This window comes from Trichechus manatus, unplaced genomic scaffold (assembly GCF_000243295.1).
Source record: "Trichechus manatus latirostris isolate Lorelei unplaced genomic scaffold, TriManLat1.0 scaffold00152, whole genome shotgun sequence".
Classification (NCBI taxonomy): domain Eukaryota; kingdom Metazoa; phylum Chordata; class Mammalia; order Sirenia; family Trichechidae; genus Trichechus; species Trichechus manatus.
In genome coordinates, this window is record NW_004444088.1 from 6,537,994 (window position 1) to 6,551,631 (window position 13,638).

A 13,638-nucleotide genomic window follows, 5' to 3' on the forward strand; every position below is an offset into this window, starting at 1 on the left:
TAGCCTGGAGTTTGTTTGTTTAGTTATTAAACTTCTGTTTTAGAGCATCCAGTAATTGAAAACGCGTGACTTTACTCCGTCCTTTTCTTTACACACAGCACTAGAAATTTTTTTTCATGAAATTATTTCTGTGCCTTCTACCCATGTATCCTCACTCTATCCCCTGAGACATAGAAAAAATCTACTCCTAAAAGATAGCCTTCTAAATATTTGAAAATGTTCATCCTCCAGCATCATAAAATTATTTTCATCAAGCTAAACAGTTTTCATCGTAAGGTATGATTTCTAGATCTCTCTCCATCCTTTTCCTCAGCCTGGTCTCTAGTTTGGCAATTATCCTCTTAAAAGATGCATCCGACGTATATCTATTGTCTCTGCCTATCTGTTTATCTGCCTATCTATCTACCTACCTACCTACCTATCTATCTGTCTGTCTCTCTGTCTATCTACCTATCTACCTACCTACCTACCTATCATCTATCTATCTATCTGTCTGTCTATCTTGCTACCTAGCTTTAATATGCGTACGTGGCTCACTGTACAAGATGCTGGGTTCAGAGTGATGTGTAAGTACTATTCCGACCCTAAAATAGTTTGTATGTCACTAATGGAAACAGACCAGTATGCAACGATGTTGTTTAATTTTGAGAAATGGTCTGTTGGTAGAATTAAAAAAAAAAAGAAAAAAGTTGACTTCTGATTAATAGAGTGGGAAAGAAGTTCTGGGGAACCTTTCTTTAAGGAAGAAAAAAATTCTTTTGAGTACTAGATAATGTAAGAATTGGATCAAAATGAAATTTTTGGTATGTGGAAGAATATGCCTTAGGGTTTTGATGCAAAAAGAAAGGCTAATAAATGCTTTTTGGCCCACTAGCTGTTGTATTAGAACATCAACCACTATCAAACAAGAGCATCATGTTATCTGTGCTCACAGTTTTGTAGAGACTAAATTTTAAATCATAAAATACCTAGCTCCACTGCAAGCCCCAGAAGTTCTGGGAAATTCACCTTCAGGTTGAGCAAGTATCTTACATGCTTTGAAGGCCCATTAAAATGTAACTGTAGAACCCTGCATTTGCTCCCCAAGCTTCCTCGCAAACTTAGACATTCCAAGAGAATTCTATCTGGGATCTGTGCCATCCTGCATACCCTCTGGCTCTTTCCTAAGTCTAACTCACTTCTTGATTGATCTTCTACGTTTTCTGGACTCCCTAAGGGCAAAAACTCATTCTTTACAGTCTTATTAGAGCATCTCCTAAAACAGACAAAAATATGTCACTGCTTATTTTGGAGTAGATTATCCTTAAATCACTAATAATATTGTCTTCTCTAATTTTGTACCCTAATGCCACCACACGGAGACATACTCACAGTAGTGTTTTCATGATTAGGAGGAGGAATTACAGCTAACATAGTCCTCTTATATAGCCCACTGGCAAATATAATGACATCCAAACACCCATCCATTCTTCATTCCAGTGATATTCAGACATCATCATGGGCTACATCCAAGCGGGTTTTTTTTTTTTTTTTCGGGTATGTGAACACGCATGTGCGTGCACACGTGTGTGCGGTTTTGCAACTGGGTGAATAATCAAAGCGGAGGAATGAAAACAACCATCTGTATGGAAACTGGTAAACTGCAAATTAGTCCCCCAACTGGGATTAGGGAGAAGACATGTTTTCCCCAGCTCTGCTTCTTTCCCAGAGTTTCACAGACATCAATAACAACGGCTTGTACTTCCTTCAGCTGAGGATGGAGAGAGGGAGATGCTTTAAAGTTGTCAGTGTCAGGGAGAGTTTGTCCTGCATAGTTATAAGCCCATTATTTAAAAGTACCAATGAAGGCTCGTTCCCTACAGCCAATGTAATACTTTTCCTGCCCTGTATTACAGTAACAGTGCTGAAAAGTAGAATCGGAAAAAGGGAAAAATAGGGATGGATTTTTAAAATTCAAAACCAAGTAGTAACTCTTTCTTATATGCAGTCTATTCTGGGATATTTACCTACTAATGTAACATTTAAAAGCACAGCTAGAACAAAAGAGATTATTTGATAATTTTTATTTAATTTTACAGTTAATTACTATTTTTACAAGAATCTTATCTGAAGTCTCCTAGGACCCTAGGTGGCACAGTGGTTAAGCGTATGGCTGCTAACCAAAAGGCTGGTAGTTCAAATCCACACAGCCGTCCTTGGAAACTTTGTCCTATAGGGTAGCTATGAGTCGGAATCAACTCGACGGCAACGGGTTTGGTTTTTGGTTTTCGGACATCAATGTAATACAATATGAGCACTGACAATAGGGTTCCCCCATACACAAGTGTCAAAAATGTACACAAAATGAAAAAGTTAAACTAAAAATTAGTAAATAAAAGTGGATAATGTGCATATTAAACTGAGCAGCCCGAATGATTAAGACCCCGTGTTTATTACTTACATAAACCTGAGCTTCTGAATTTGTTTAGGGTTCTGAAATATTCTGCAGACTTTAGTAAACTGTGCACAATTGGGGGAGAATGTGGAACAAAATACAGGTAGTCCCTGATTTATCAGGGTTCGTTCCAGCAGCTTTATCATAAGTGGGTTCTGACAAAGTTGAATACCTCTTTTTGTTTTTTTTAGTTTAGTTTTCATTGTTATTGACTTTTATTATCATTATCTTTATAAATCCAATCTTTTTTTTTTTAGGGGTTAGAAACATTACATATAAGCTTATAGATATATTTTAGTACATACGTACATAAAAAATACACAAATCAAAAAAATTTACTCCAATGATGAAGAAGAGTTGCACAACATTGCCATTTTGTCAGTTGTGGTAATAACTCTACTTGCGGGAAGTTCTGGATCATCTGGATTATCCCTGGTGATGGGGATAGCGTACTTTTAGAGTCAGAAAATTAGTGAAAGTCGTCTCTATGTCCTTTTCTTCTTCACATATTTCGCGGTAACATCTCACTGCTTCTGGAATCTGTATTGACTTTAGCAAAGTGATTAGTGTTTGGGTCCATGTTTTCAAGCAACTGAAGCCCCTGATTTAGTTTAGAAAAAACTTCAGCTAATCCTTTCGCTGTAAAATATTTGACACCTTCTCTCCTTCTTCGTTCTCATTATTTCTTTGTTCTTCAGCATTTCTTTGCTCTTCAAAATCCATTAAGTCCATCTGTCAATTCCCCTTTTTCATGATCTATGAGCTGTTCCACATCGGCCATATCAAGTTCTAAACTCAGTGTTCTTGCCATATGGATGATTTTTCCACCAATCTCTTCCATCATATTATGCTGATCCAATGCTTGGAGTGTGTTCATATAACTCAGCTATTTTTACCACATACCCTGCATGCTTGTTTCCGTAACTTCCTCCCAGGAAGATGCAATGTTCCAGATACACTGAAGGATGTTATAATTCTTCCAGAAATGGACAGAAAAGTTACTGTACCTCCGTCCGTTGCAGCTTTTGCCTGAGCAAACGTAGTTCGTAGGTAGTATGCCTTGGAAGTGAGGATTGCATCTTGTTGCATAGGCTGAACCACTGCTGTCATATCGGAGGTAGATACAACACTTTCACATCTTGATTTAGATCATCTATGAGAGGAGGATGTCCTGAGGCATTATCAAGTATCAGCAGAATCTTGAAAGAAATGCTCTTTTCAAGGAAGTAGGAGTGCACTTCTGGGATGAAACAATTTAAAAACCAGTCTTCAGACAACAACAATCTTCATCTAGGCCTTGGACTCACTCCTGTAGTAGACTGGCAGCTTATTTTTGTTAATGTTTTAGAACGCTTGGGGATTTTCAAAACGGTAAACAAGAAAAGGTTTTAATTTAGTTCCAGCAGTTTTTCTGTCTTTAAATGCCTCAAAACCAGGCATCAACTTTGCCTCTTTGGTCCATTCTTCCATCCTTTTCTGAACAAGCCTGTTTCGTCCATATTGAAAATCTGCTCTGGCAAATATTCTTCATCTTGTATCTTCTTGTCCAGCTCATCCTTGAATTTTTTTGGAGCTGCAACATTGGTGCTTCCTGCTTCCCCATTTATTTGCTTGTTGTGTAAGTCAAAAACAAACAAAAAAGATGATCGTAAGTTTGGTTCATCACAAGTCAAAGGTGTCGTAAGTCGGCGACTACGTGTATATAAGATTCTATATGAATGATTATGATATTTTTGTCTACTTAAAAGTCTTATATGCATAAGTATGCTTTTAGTTTTCTCTGATTATAAAATGTGAAAGCAATGGAAGTTAGGAAAAAATCCTTGGGAAAAAAATTTTAAATTGACTATGTTTTTACTTTTGTTCCTCGATAAGCACGGGCTGATGGGCAATCTGATTGGAGAGAGTAATATATTGACATTATTTGTGGGGCAATATGTTAATACTCGTTGTTGTTGTTATTCAGTGCCGTTGAGTCAATTTTGACTCATAGTGACCCAATGTAACAGAGTAGAACTGCCCCATAGCGTTTCCTAAGCCATTATCTTTATGGGAGAAGATTGCCAGGTCTTTTCTCCTGAAGTTCCTTCCACTGGGTGGGTTCGAATTGCAAACCTTTTGGTTAGCAGCCAAGCACTTTACCATTGCACCACTAGTGTTCCTTAATACGCATTGTACGGGGTTGAATTGTGACCCCTGAAAATGTGTGTCCATGTCTTAATCCCCAGTACCTATGAACGTAGCCTCATTTAGAAAAAGGACCATTGCAAACGTAACTAAGTGAAGGATCTCTAGATGAGGCCATCCTGCATTAACTAGGTGGGTCCTAAAACCAATGACAAGTGCCCTAATAAGAAGAGCAAAAACTCAGAGACGTATGGGAGAAGGCTATGTGAAGAGAGAAGCAGAGATTGGAGTGACTCGTCTATGAGCCAAGGAATGCTAAGGGTTGCTGAGAGCCAACAGTAGCTAGGAGACAGGCATGGGGTGGCCTCCCCTTCAGAGCCTCCAGCAGGTATCGACTCTGCTGACACCTTGATTTTGAATTTCTGGCCTCAGTAACTCCAAGAGAATACATTTCTGTTGTTTTAAGTCATCTCGTTTGTGGGAATTTACTGCGGCAGACCTAGGAAATGAATACACTGATTTTAATAATCCTGGCATTCAGGTATCACTCTCAGCTTTCCACGTGGAAATGAGAAGCAGCCATTTTACATCATCGTAAGTGTCCTAGAAAGCAATACACCGAATCTTTGAATGAAAGCAAAACCAGCAAAGGAACCCCAATCTTACAATAGTTGTTTGGCACGGTAAAAGGAGGAGCAAACTAAACTTCAGAGAACCTTCTGTGGGGCACCTAACTTCTAATCATCCTGCATTTTAATCTGTAAGTGGAATGTAAAACAAAGGTAATACATGTGGAAATAGCATAGAAATCAAAAACATTCTATTCCATAACAGAATTTTGCTACAGATGATGTCAGGATTTCTTTTCAGTATTGCACCGGTGATTCAAAGAAAACTGTGTTTCACCTGCAGAAAAAATGCGAATTGCAAGATACAAGTAGCAATGTGCATTGTGTTGTCTATGCTGTGAGAAAAGTAAGAGGAATCCACTGTAAGTTGGAGCTCCGTGAAGAAAAAATACAAAGCTGAGTCCGTATTGAAAATTCTTTTTTGCCACGAATTAAAAAAATTAAATTTCTAGAGATATATTTACCTTTATTAAATAGGCGAAGTTTGAGCAATTAGCAATCAGCAGCAGTTTGGAGCTCTCCGTTGTAGACAATAACAAACGTTAAGATGTTGCCTCGATCCATGCTTTCCATGACTTCTGCGAGTCTAGTTTCTGAAGCCTGGAACCGGGTGTGAGTCATCGGCTCTCCCGAGTCATTCCACAGCAGTTCTCAGCAACAGATTTGTTATCTATTTATTTATTATTTAACAAAACGAACAACTCTGCAATGCCAAAATGACACTTTTTTTTTTCTTCTTGAATAACTATACCCAGTTAAGTGGCAGAGAAATGCCTATTCACAAAGCACAGGTCAACTACTTTGTGAATAGCAAATTATCAGTGAGAAGAGTGACCGTTTTCTTATCATTAAAATTTCAATATGTAGGCATATTTGAAAATTAGCAACCTAGCTCCTCTTTCTGAAATTAGGTAGATGGCTCAGTAAGTCTTTCTTTAATTCTCCCCCAAATGCCACTCTAAAGTCTTTCATAACGAACTGTAGTTGGTCTTGGGATAATTAAATTTAAATAAGTAATCCCCAATATACCATTAATTAATTAATTACATTGTGTATATATGTGTGTATATATATACATACACACTCCGTCTCTTTATATATATGTGTATATATATACATGTGTATACACATGTATAGGAAAGAGTAGAACTACCCCACAGCGTTTCTAAGGAGTGGCTGTTGAATTTGAACTGCCTACCTTTTGGTTAGCAGCTGAGCTCTTAACCACTGCACCACCAGGGCTTCATACATATGTGCGTGTGTATATACATATGTGTATGTATATATACATATGTGTATGTATGTATCTATATATACACATACATATATGTGTATATATACATATATACACACACACACACTTACACACTCATAGTACATGCCACAGAATGTGCAAGAGGGTTGAAATTCAGTACTTGTGCATATGGAATTTATATTATGGTAGAGAGATAAAAAATATGAATAAACACATAAATATACAGTTGCAGGTGGGCATAATTTCCACAGAAAAAATAAAGTTATATAAGAATGGGAACACTCTCTTAGTGTAGGTGGTGAGAGTTTTTATATCCAAATAGTTTTATACAAAATGTCAGGGGGCCACCCTTTGATAATATGAAAGAGCAGAGAGCAGGGCTGCAAGGGCAGAGCAAGATTTCGAGATGAATTTCTCTGGGGAAAGGGATTTCCCGGAAAAGGAGACAAGGTTAGGGAAGTGGGAAGTCAGTGAGCAGGGAATGTCCAGCTATATAGACTGTTGTAAAGTGTTTGGATCTTGCTCTAAGGAAGACTGAAAACTGTTGGCAGACCAAGAACAATGTGTGAAGCAATCTAATTTATGATTTGAAAGGGTAACTCTGACTGTTGGCTTTAGAATAGACTCTGAAGGAAAAGAGAAAGATTTGTTAGGAAGTGATTTCAATAATCTGTTGTTAACTGAAGGTGTCCTAACTAGGGTAGCACGGAAGAGGGGGCAAGAAGTGGTAGATTCAAGATGGAGTCTGAAGTTAGAGCTGACAGAATGATTGATAGATTAGAGGCGGCGTATAAGAAAGAAAAAATATTAATTAATGATGATTCCAAAGTTTTTGACCTGAGAAATTGAAGACTGAAGTCTTTACTTAGTGTAATGGAGAAAACTGTTAGAGGAGTAGGGTTGGATGTGGAATCAAAAGTTTAGTTTTGAAGATGTTAAGTTTGAGGCGTTGAATAGGCAGTTTGATATTTGAGTCTGAAGTTTAGTAGAAAGGTCCAGAAAGAAGATCTATATTTGAGAGTCATTAGTGAACAGACGACATTTAAAGTTGCGGGCTCTTAAATATTTAGAGGATTTTGTCTGGAATGAATTCAGTTTTTGTGGAGCTTGAAGCTTCACAACTTTGGTGATTATTTTTTGAGAAAAAGAATACACAATTTTAACTACAAAGCCAAGTACAAAGTTTCCAAACGAGCCTATCCAGATCAGGAACACTGCGGGTTTTTTTTGTTTTTGATTAATTTCATGATAAATCTACTTGTGGTTGGAGAGATGAGGGGTATGATAGAGTAATGTGTTTTGCATGTGGGAAGGATATAAATCTTGGGAGATCAAAGGATGGAATGTTATGGATTGAACTGTGTCCCCACAAAATACATGCTGAAATTTTAACCTCTATACCTGTGAATGTAGTATAATGTAATGTAATCACCTTCTATAATGCAATCTAATGTAATGGACTTCAGTTTAGGTTATACCAGTATAGTATGGATCTTAAACCTGATCATTTCTGAGTTATAGGAAGACTAGAATAGATACACACACAAACACACAGAACAAGACACTTGACATATGAAATGGTCTACAAGCCAAGGAACCCCAAAGATCACCATCAGAAACTAGGAGAGGGGCTCGCAGATACCATTGATATGGTCAAGACCCTGATGTGGACTTTAACTTCTATAACTGTGAGAAAATAAGTTTCTATTTTATAAAGCCACCCACCTTTGGTATTTACATTACAATAGCGCTGGATAGCTAAGACAAGGGGTAAGCAGCAAAGTAGATAAGAAGGAGTTGCCAACATGTAGGAAGAAACCAAGAGAAGATGGTGTCCCAGAAGTCAAGTAGTGGAGGTATTTGAAGGAGGAAAGAGAGATCAAGTGGTTTAAATCTGATGATTGGCCAACTAAGATGTCAGAGAATGGACCATTTGGTTTATCAATGTACAGACATTGATGAAGTTGAAAAAAGAGTAGTGTTGCTTGATGGGATGAGGACAAAAGTCTAGTTAAGATAGGTGTAGACAGATAACTGGGGAACAAGTATGGGGTAGTGAGTTTTTATGTAAAGGTATGAAACGTATGGGCAGAGCAAAACGAAGGTGTGAGATTAAGGGAGAGTTTTTAAAACAGACAGTTCATATAGCTATGGCTTGATTTGCTGTCTAACTAACTTTAGATTACCTGAAAACAACCTATCAAGTACCTAAATATAAAAATAGCTGTAAAATTGGTTAACAGTTTTCCAAATTACTAATTTACACTCCCACCAGCAATTTATGAGAGCTACAGTTGTTCGACATCTCTGGAATTGTAAAGGGGTAAAGCATAAAATTTTCAAAACTTTAAATTTTCTGAACTGGTCTTTCTAATATTCTATATACGAACTTGATTTTTTTTAAAGAATGGAGTCAAATGTAAAGGACACTTCTTACCTAATATTTTCTTGTGACGATAAACTTTGTCAATTAAAACAACCATACTAGAGAGATATTACTAGTCTTGGTCTAATTATGAAGGAATTCATAATGGGCTATCATAAATGCTTGCTGAGATCTTGAGATAGCCAATACTGACTAGCTATGAAAGTTAGTGCTCGGGTGCTTCTACGAATTATCTGTAAATTTTTTGTGCAAATGAAAAGGCTGTGATTATAAATCTTGTCATGACACCAGTAACTTAGGATAAAGTAACTATGAAAAATGGTACACTCGCTAGGCATTCCAGGTACAATGAGTTTACATTTCTTTGGATAGTTTCTATTTGCCTATAAATTATTTTTTCACTTTTAGAAGTAAAATAATTTGTCAGAGTCTTACAGAAGAAGTCTGGTTTTTTTTTAAAAAAAAAACTATAAAATTATTATTGTTTTCCCTTGAAATTTTTTTTGTGCTTGGAATGTATTTTGTGTAAATGGCTTCATTTAAGAATTTCTCTAATTTTTTTCCAGGTAAGTATAGCAGATACTGCTGAATGCCTTGCCACCTATTTCTTTGGCCCACCTCCAAGTTTATCTTCAACTGCGGTAAACAATAATCATTCATGTAACAGCCTTCCACTTCGCACACCTAGATCATTCTGCTTCTGTTTTGAGGGTTCTCTTGCTCAACTCTGCAACCAAGGGAGGATGGGCGTTGGTGGGTAAATACCCTAGTGGGACTATTCTGAACAATATTCTGTTTGATTACTCAGAGGATCCCAGCATGATTGAGCCCCATTTGTTCAGTGTGATGACCTGGTCATCAACTTCCATTCTGTGGGCTTTTCTCATTTCCCTGATTTCCATTTCTCACTCCTTTAACTGTGCTTCCTAGTTTCACCTCCTAAAAAATCAGCTTCATTCAGGGTCTCTTTTTGTGAGAAGACACACAAAAAGAGAAAGTTAATTATGTAGTAATATAAGTTTCAACATTCATTCATTCATTTATTTGCTCATTCAACAAATGTTTATTGACAATCCTTCAATGTTCCAGGCAATGTGAATAGTACAGACTTGTTACTTTTGACTAGAAAGCTAACAGTTTAGTGAGAAAAATAACATTGAACAGGTGATTGTAAATTTATGCAGACTATTGATATTGGAAGGGAACTGCCAGAAATTCAAGTAGGATGTGGAACAAGAGAGATCATTGCTGATGTCAGATGGATCTTGGCTGAAAGCAGAGAATACCAGACAGACGTTTACCTGTGTTTTATTGACTACTCAAAGACATTTGACTGTGTGGATCATAGCATATTATGGATAACATTGTGAAGAATGAGAATTCCAGAGAACTTAATTAAGCTCATGTGGAAGCTGTACATAGACCAAGAGGTAGTCGTTTGAACAGAACAAGAGGAGACTGCGTGGTTTAAAATCAGAAAAGCTGTGTGTCAGGGTTGTATCCTTTCAACATACTTATTCTATGTATATGATGAGCAAATAATCCCTAAAGCTGAACTATGAGAAGAAGAATGGGGCATCAGGATTGGAGGAAGACTCATTAACAGCCTGCGTTATGCAGATGACACAACCTTCCTCGCTGAAAAAGTGGAGAGGACTTGAAGCACTTACTGATGAAAATCAAAGACTACAGCCTTCAGTATGGGTTACACCGCAACATAAAGAAAACAAAAATCCTCACAGCTGGACCGATAAGCAACATTGTGATGGAGAAAAGATTGAAGTTGTTAAGGATTTCATTTTAGTTGGATCCATAATCGAAGCTCATGGAAGCAGCAGTAAAGAAATCAAACACGTATTGCATTGGGCAAACTTTCTGCATAAAACCTCTTTAAAGTGTTAAAAAGCAAATATGTCACTCTGAGGACTAAGGTGCGCTTGACCTAAGCCATAGTCTTTTCAATCACCTCATATACATGTGAAAGCTGGACAATGAATAAGGAAGATGGAAGAAAAATTGACTCATTTGAATTATGGTGTTTGCAGTGGGTATTGAATATACCATGGGCTGCCAGAAGAACGAACAAATCTGTCTTGGAAGAAGTACAGCCAGAATGCTCCTTTGAAGTGAGGATGGTGAGACTTCATCTCACATACTTTGGACATGTTATCAGGAGGGACCAGTCCCTGGAAAAGTACATTGTGTTTAGTAAAGTAGAGGGTCAGTAAAAAAGAGGAAGACCCTCAACAAGATGAATTGACACAGTGGCTGCAACAATGTGCTCAAACATAGCAATGATTGTAAGGATGGTGCAGGACTGGACAATGTTTTGTTCTGTTGTACATGGGATCACTATGAGCCAGAACAAACTCCGTGACTCCTAACAACAACGACTAACAACAGTGCTATAAATACTAGAGTGTCAAGTCCATGAGGACAGGGATGTTGTCTGTTTTTGTTGTTTAATTACTAATCCTCAGCAATAATTTCTGGCACATAGCAGTTGTGAAATAGTGAACAGATTCTAAGGGTGAGACTAGAAGCCTTAATTCAATTGAGTTTATAGACAGGAATCATTATAAATACAGAAGAGTAGAAAAGTCGCATTAGAAAATAAGTCCAATTCTATAGTTAATCGGGAATCAAAAAAAAAAAAAAAAAAAAAAAACAGAAAAAAATTACTCCAAAAGGATGGGTCCATGTCCATGATGTGGTTTTGAAAGCGAGTCAGTGCATGAAAAGAAAAGGTATTAAGAGAGTTATTCAATCACCAGGCCATTGTAGACACTAAATTTTTTTTTGGTTGGATGCATTTCATCTATAAATTAAGGGACAAAAAACTTGAAATTTGTGAAATACCGAAGGCATAATATTGCCCTCTTTCCACCAAACTTTGAGCTGGATGGAGAAGGTCCTAGAGGGGGCGCCAGGGAAGGCTCAGCCATGGAGCAACATTACATCTGTATTTCACCATACAGAGTTAGGCAAGATCCCCAAGCACTCTCAATTCTGACACCAATTGCAAGTTCAGGGGTCCCCAAGACCACCCTCAAGTTCAATAATTCATTAAAAGACTCAGCATTCACAGAAAACTGTGACACTCATGTTCACAGTTTATTGCAGGAAAGGATACAGATTAAAATTGGTTGAGGAAAGAGAAGCATGGGGGAGAGGCCAGGAAATTTCCGAGTGTGAAGCTTCCAGTTGTCCTCTTCCAGTGGAGTCATGAATACCCATAACATTTTCAAATAATGTGTGACAATATGCACAGAGTATTGTCAACCAGAAAAGCTCAGCTGAGCATTAGTGTCCAGAGTTTTTACTAGGGTTTGGTCTCTTTATTCACTGCCTGCATGGCTGGCATTAAGGCTCCAGCTGCTCTGGAGGTTAAGCTGATGCTATGTGGCCCAAATTAGCAGGAATCACATTGTTAGGCTATTTAGTGTGGCTCAAGGACCGCTGATAAACAAAGACACTCACTTCAGGCAGGCTATTCTAAGAGCTTAGAGATCGCATCCCAGTAGTCAAGTACAAATACCAGACCTTTAATTCTTTACTGCACATGTAATGTCATGTGTGGCTTGAGAGATTTCCTTTTATATCAATATATAAGATAATAATAGACCATCATTACTTTTGTTTAGACATGGTCATGAAAAGCTCTTATTGTTTGGTAGAAGACAATTCACAAATCAAAGTGACTGCATCAAGATTTTTCTATGTATTCCACTGCAAATATTTAAGTAGCAATAAATTTATGACGAGCGATTTCTACCTAGTATTAATTTGTTTTCTCTTATAGCTATATGTCTAAAATAACTTTCATCTAATCCCATGAATCTTAAAATCCTTTGTTTTTTATTTCTTTTTAACAAGTCAGTTGTCCCTTATGTGTTCCCTAAATTGTTTACCGAAGGTTGTATTTTAATAAACAGAAACCAAGATGACATGGTAAAAAGCTCTATGCTTCTATCCTTCTACAGAAGAAATTAAAAAAAAAAAAAAACAAAAAACAGAAAATGACAGGGGGTCATGGCAGCTGGGCAAAAGCCCACAGAGCCTTTTTTGTTACTGGCTTGCTCAAGCCACCTGTACCCCAGCTCAACAACCAACTTGAAGTGGCAGCTGAGTTTCCAACTAGGAATCTTGGTCCCTGGTTCTGGATTGAGCAGAGTGTACTTTATTAATAAAATATGATGTTTGTGTATGTTTGAACCAGCAATGTGACTACCCAAAGGATTAGATCAAAGAGCTTGTCTCTGCTTCACCATCTTGGAGGTCCCTCAAGGGTGAGGAGCAGCAGACATAGCTGAGACACTATAAGGTGAACTAAGGAGCTCATTGCCACCTGGGACAAGGGAGGGCAATTTAGGTGCTAGGGTGAAAACCCTGGGGAGGAAATAGCCTTTGGAAATCATGGCATTTACGGGCACTGGAGAGTGTATCATTTGAAGCGCCACATGCATGCCCAGGGGAATAGATACACTGACAAAGGTCTGAGGTAATCCTAAACTTTCTCCTCAGATGGTCCTCTTGGCACAGTGTAAGCCCGGTTAAGGATCGCCCCAGCATACAGCCATTCTGCAAAGACTACAAGAAGAGTTTTCCTCCCAACAGTTTTTCTCCTGTTTGCTTGTTATTTTCTCCAAAATAGTTCAAAAAAGTTATTAATGGACTACCGTAGCCTACCACAGAATACCACCAGGAAAAAACAAATAAATACACGATCATCTCAAGTGATGTAGAAGAGACATATGAAAAATTTCAACACATTCTGATGATTAAAAAAAAACAAAAGAAACACTCA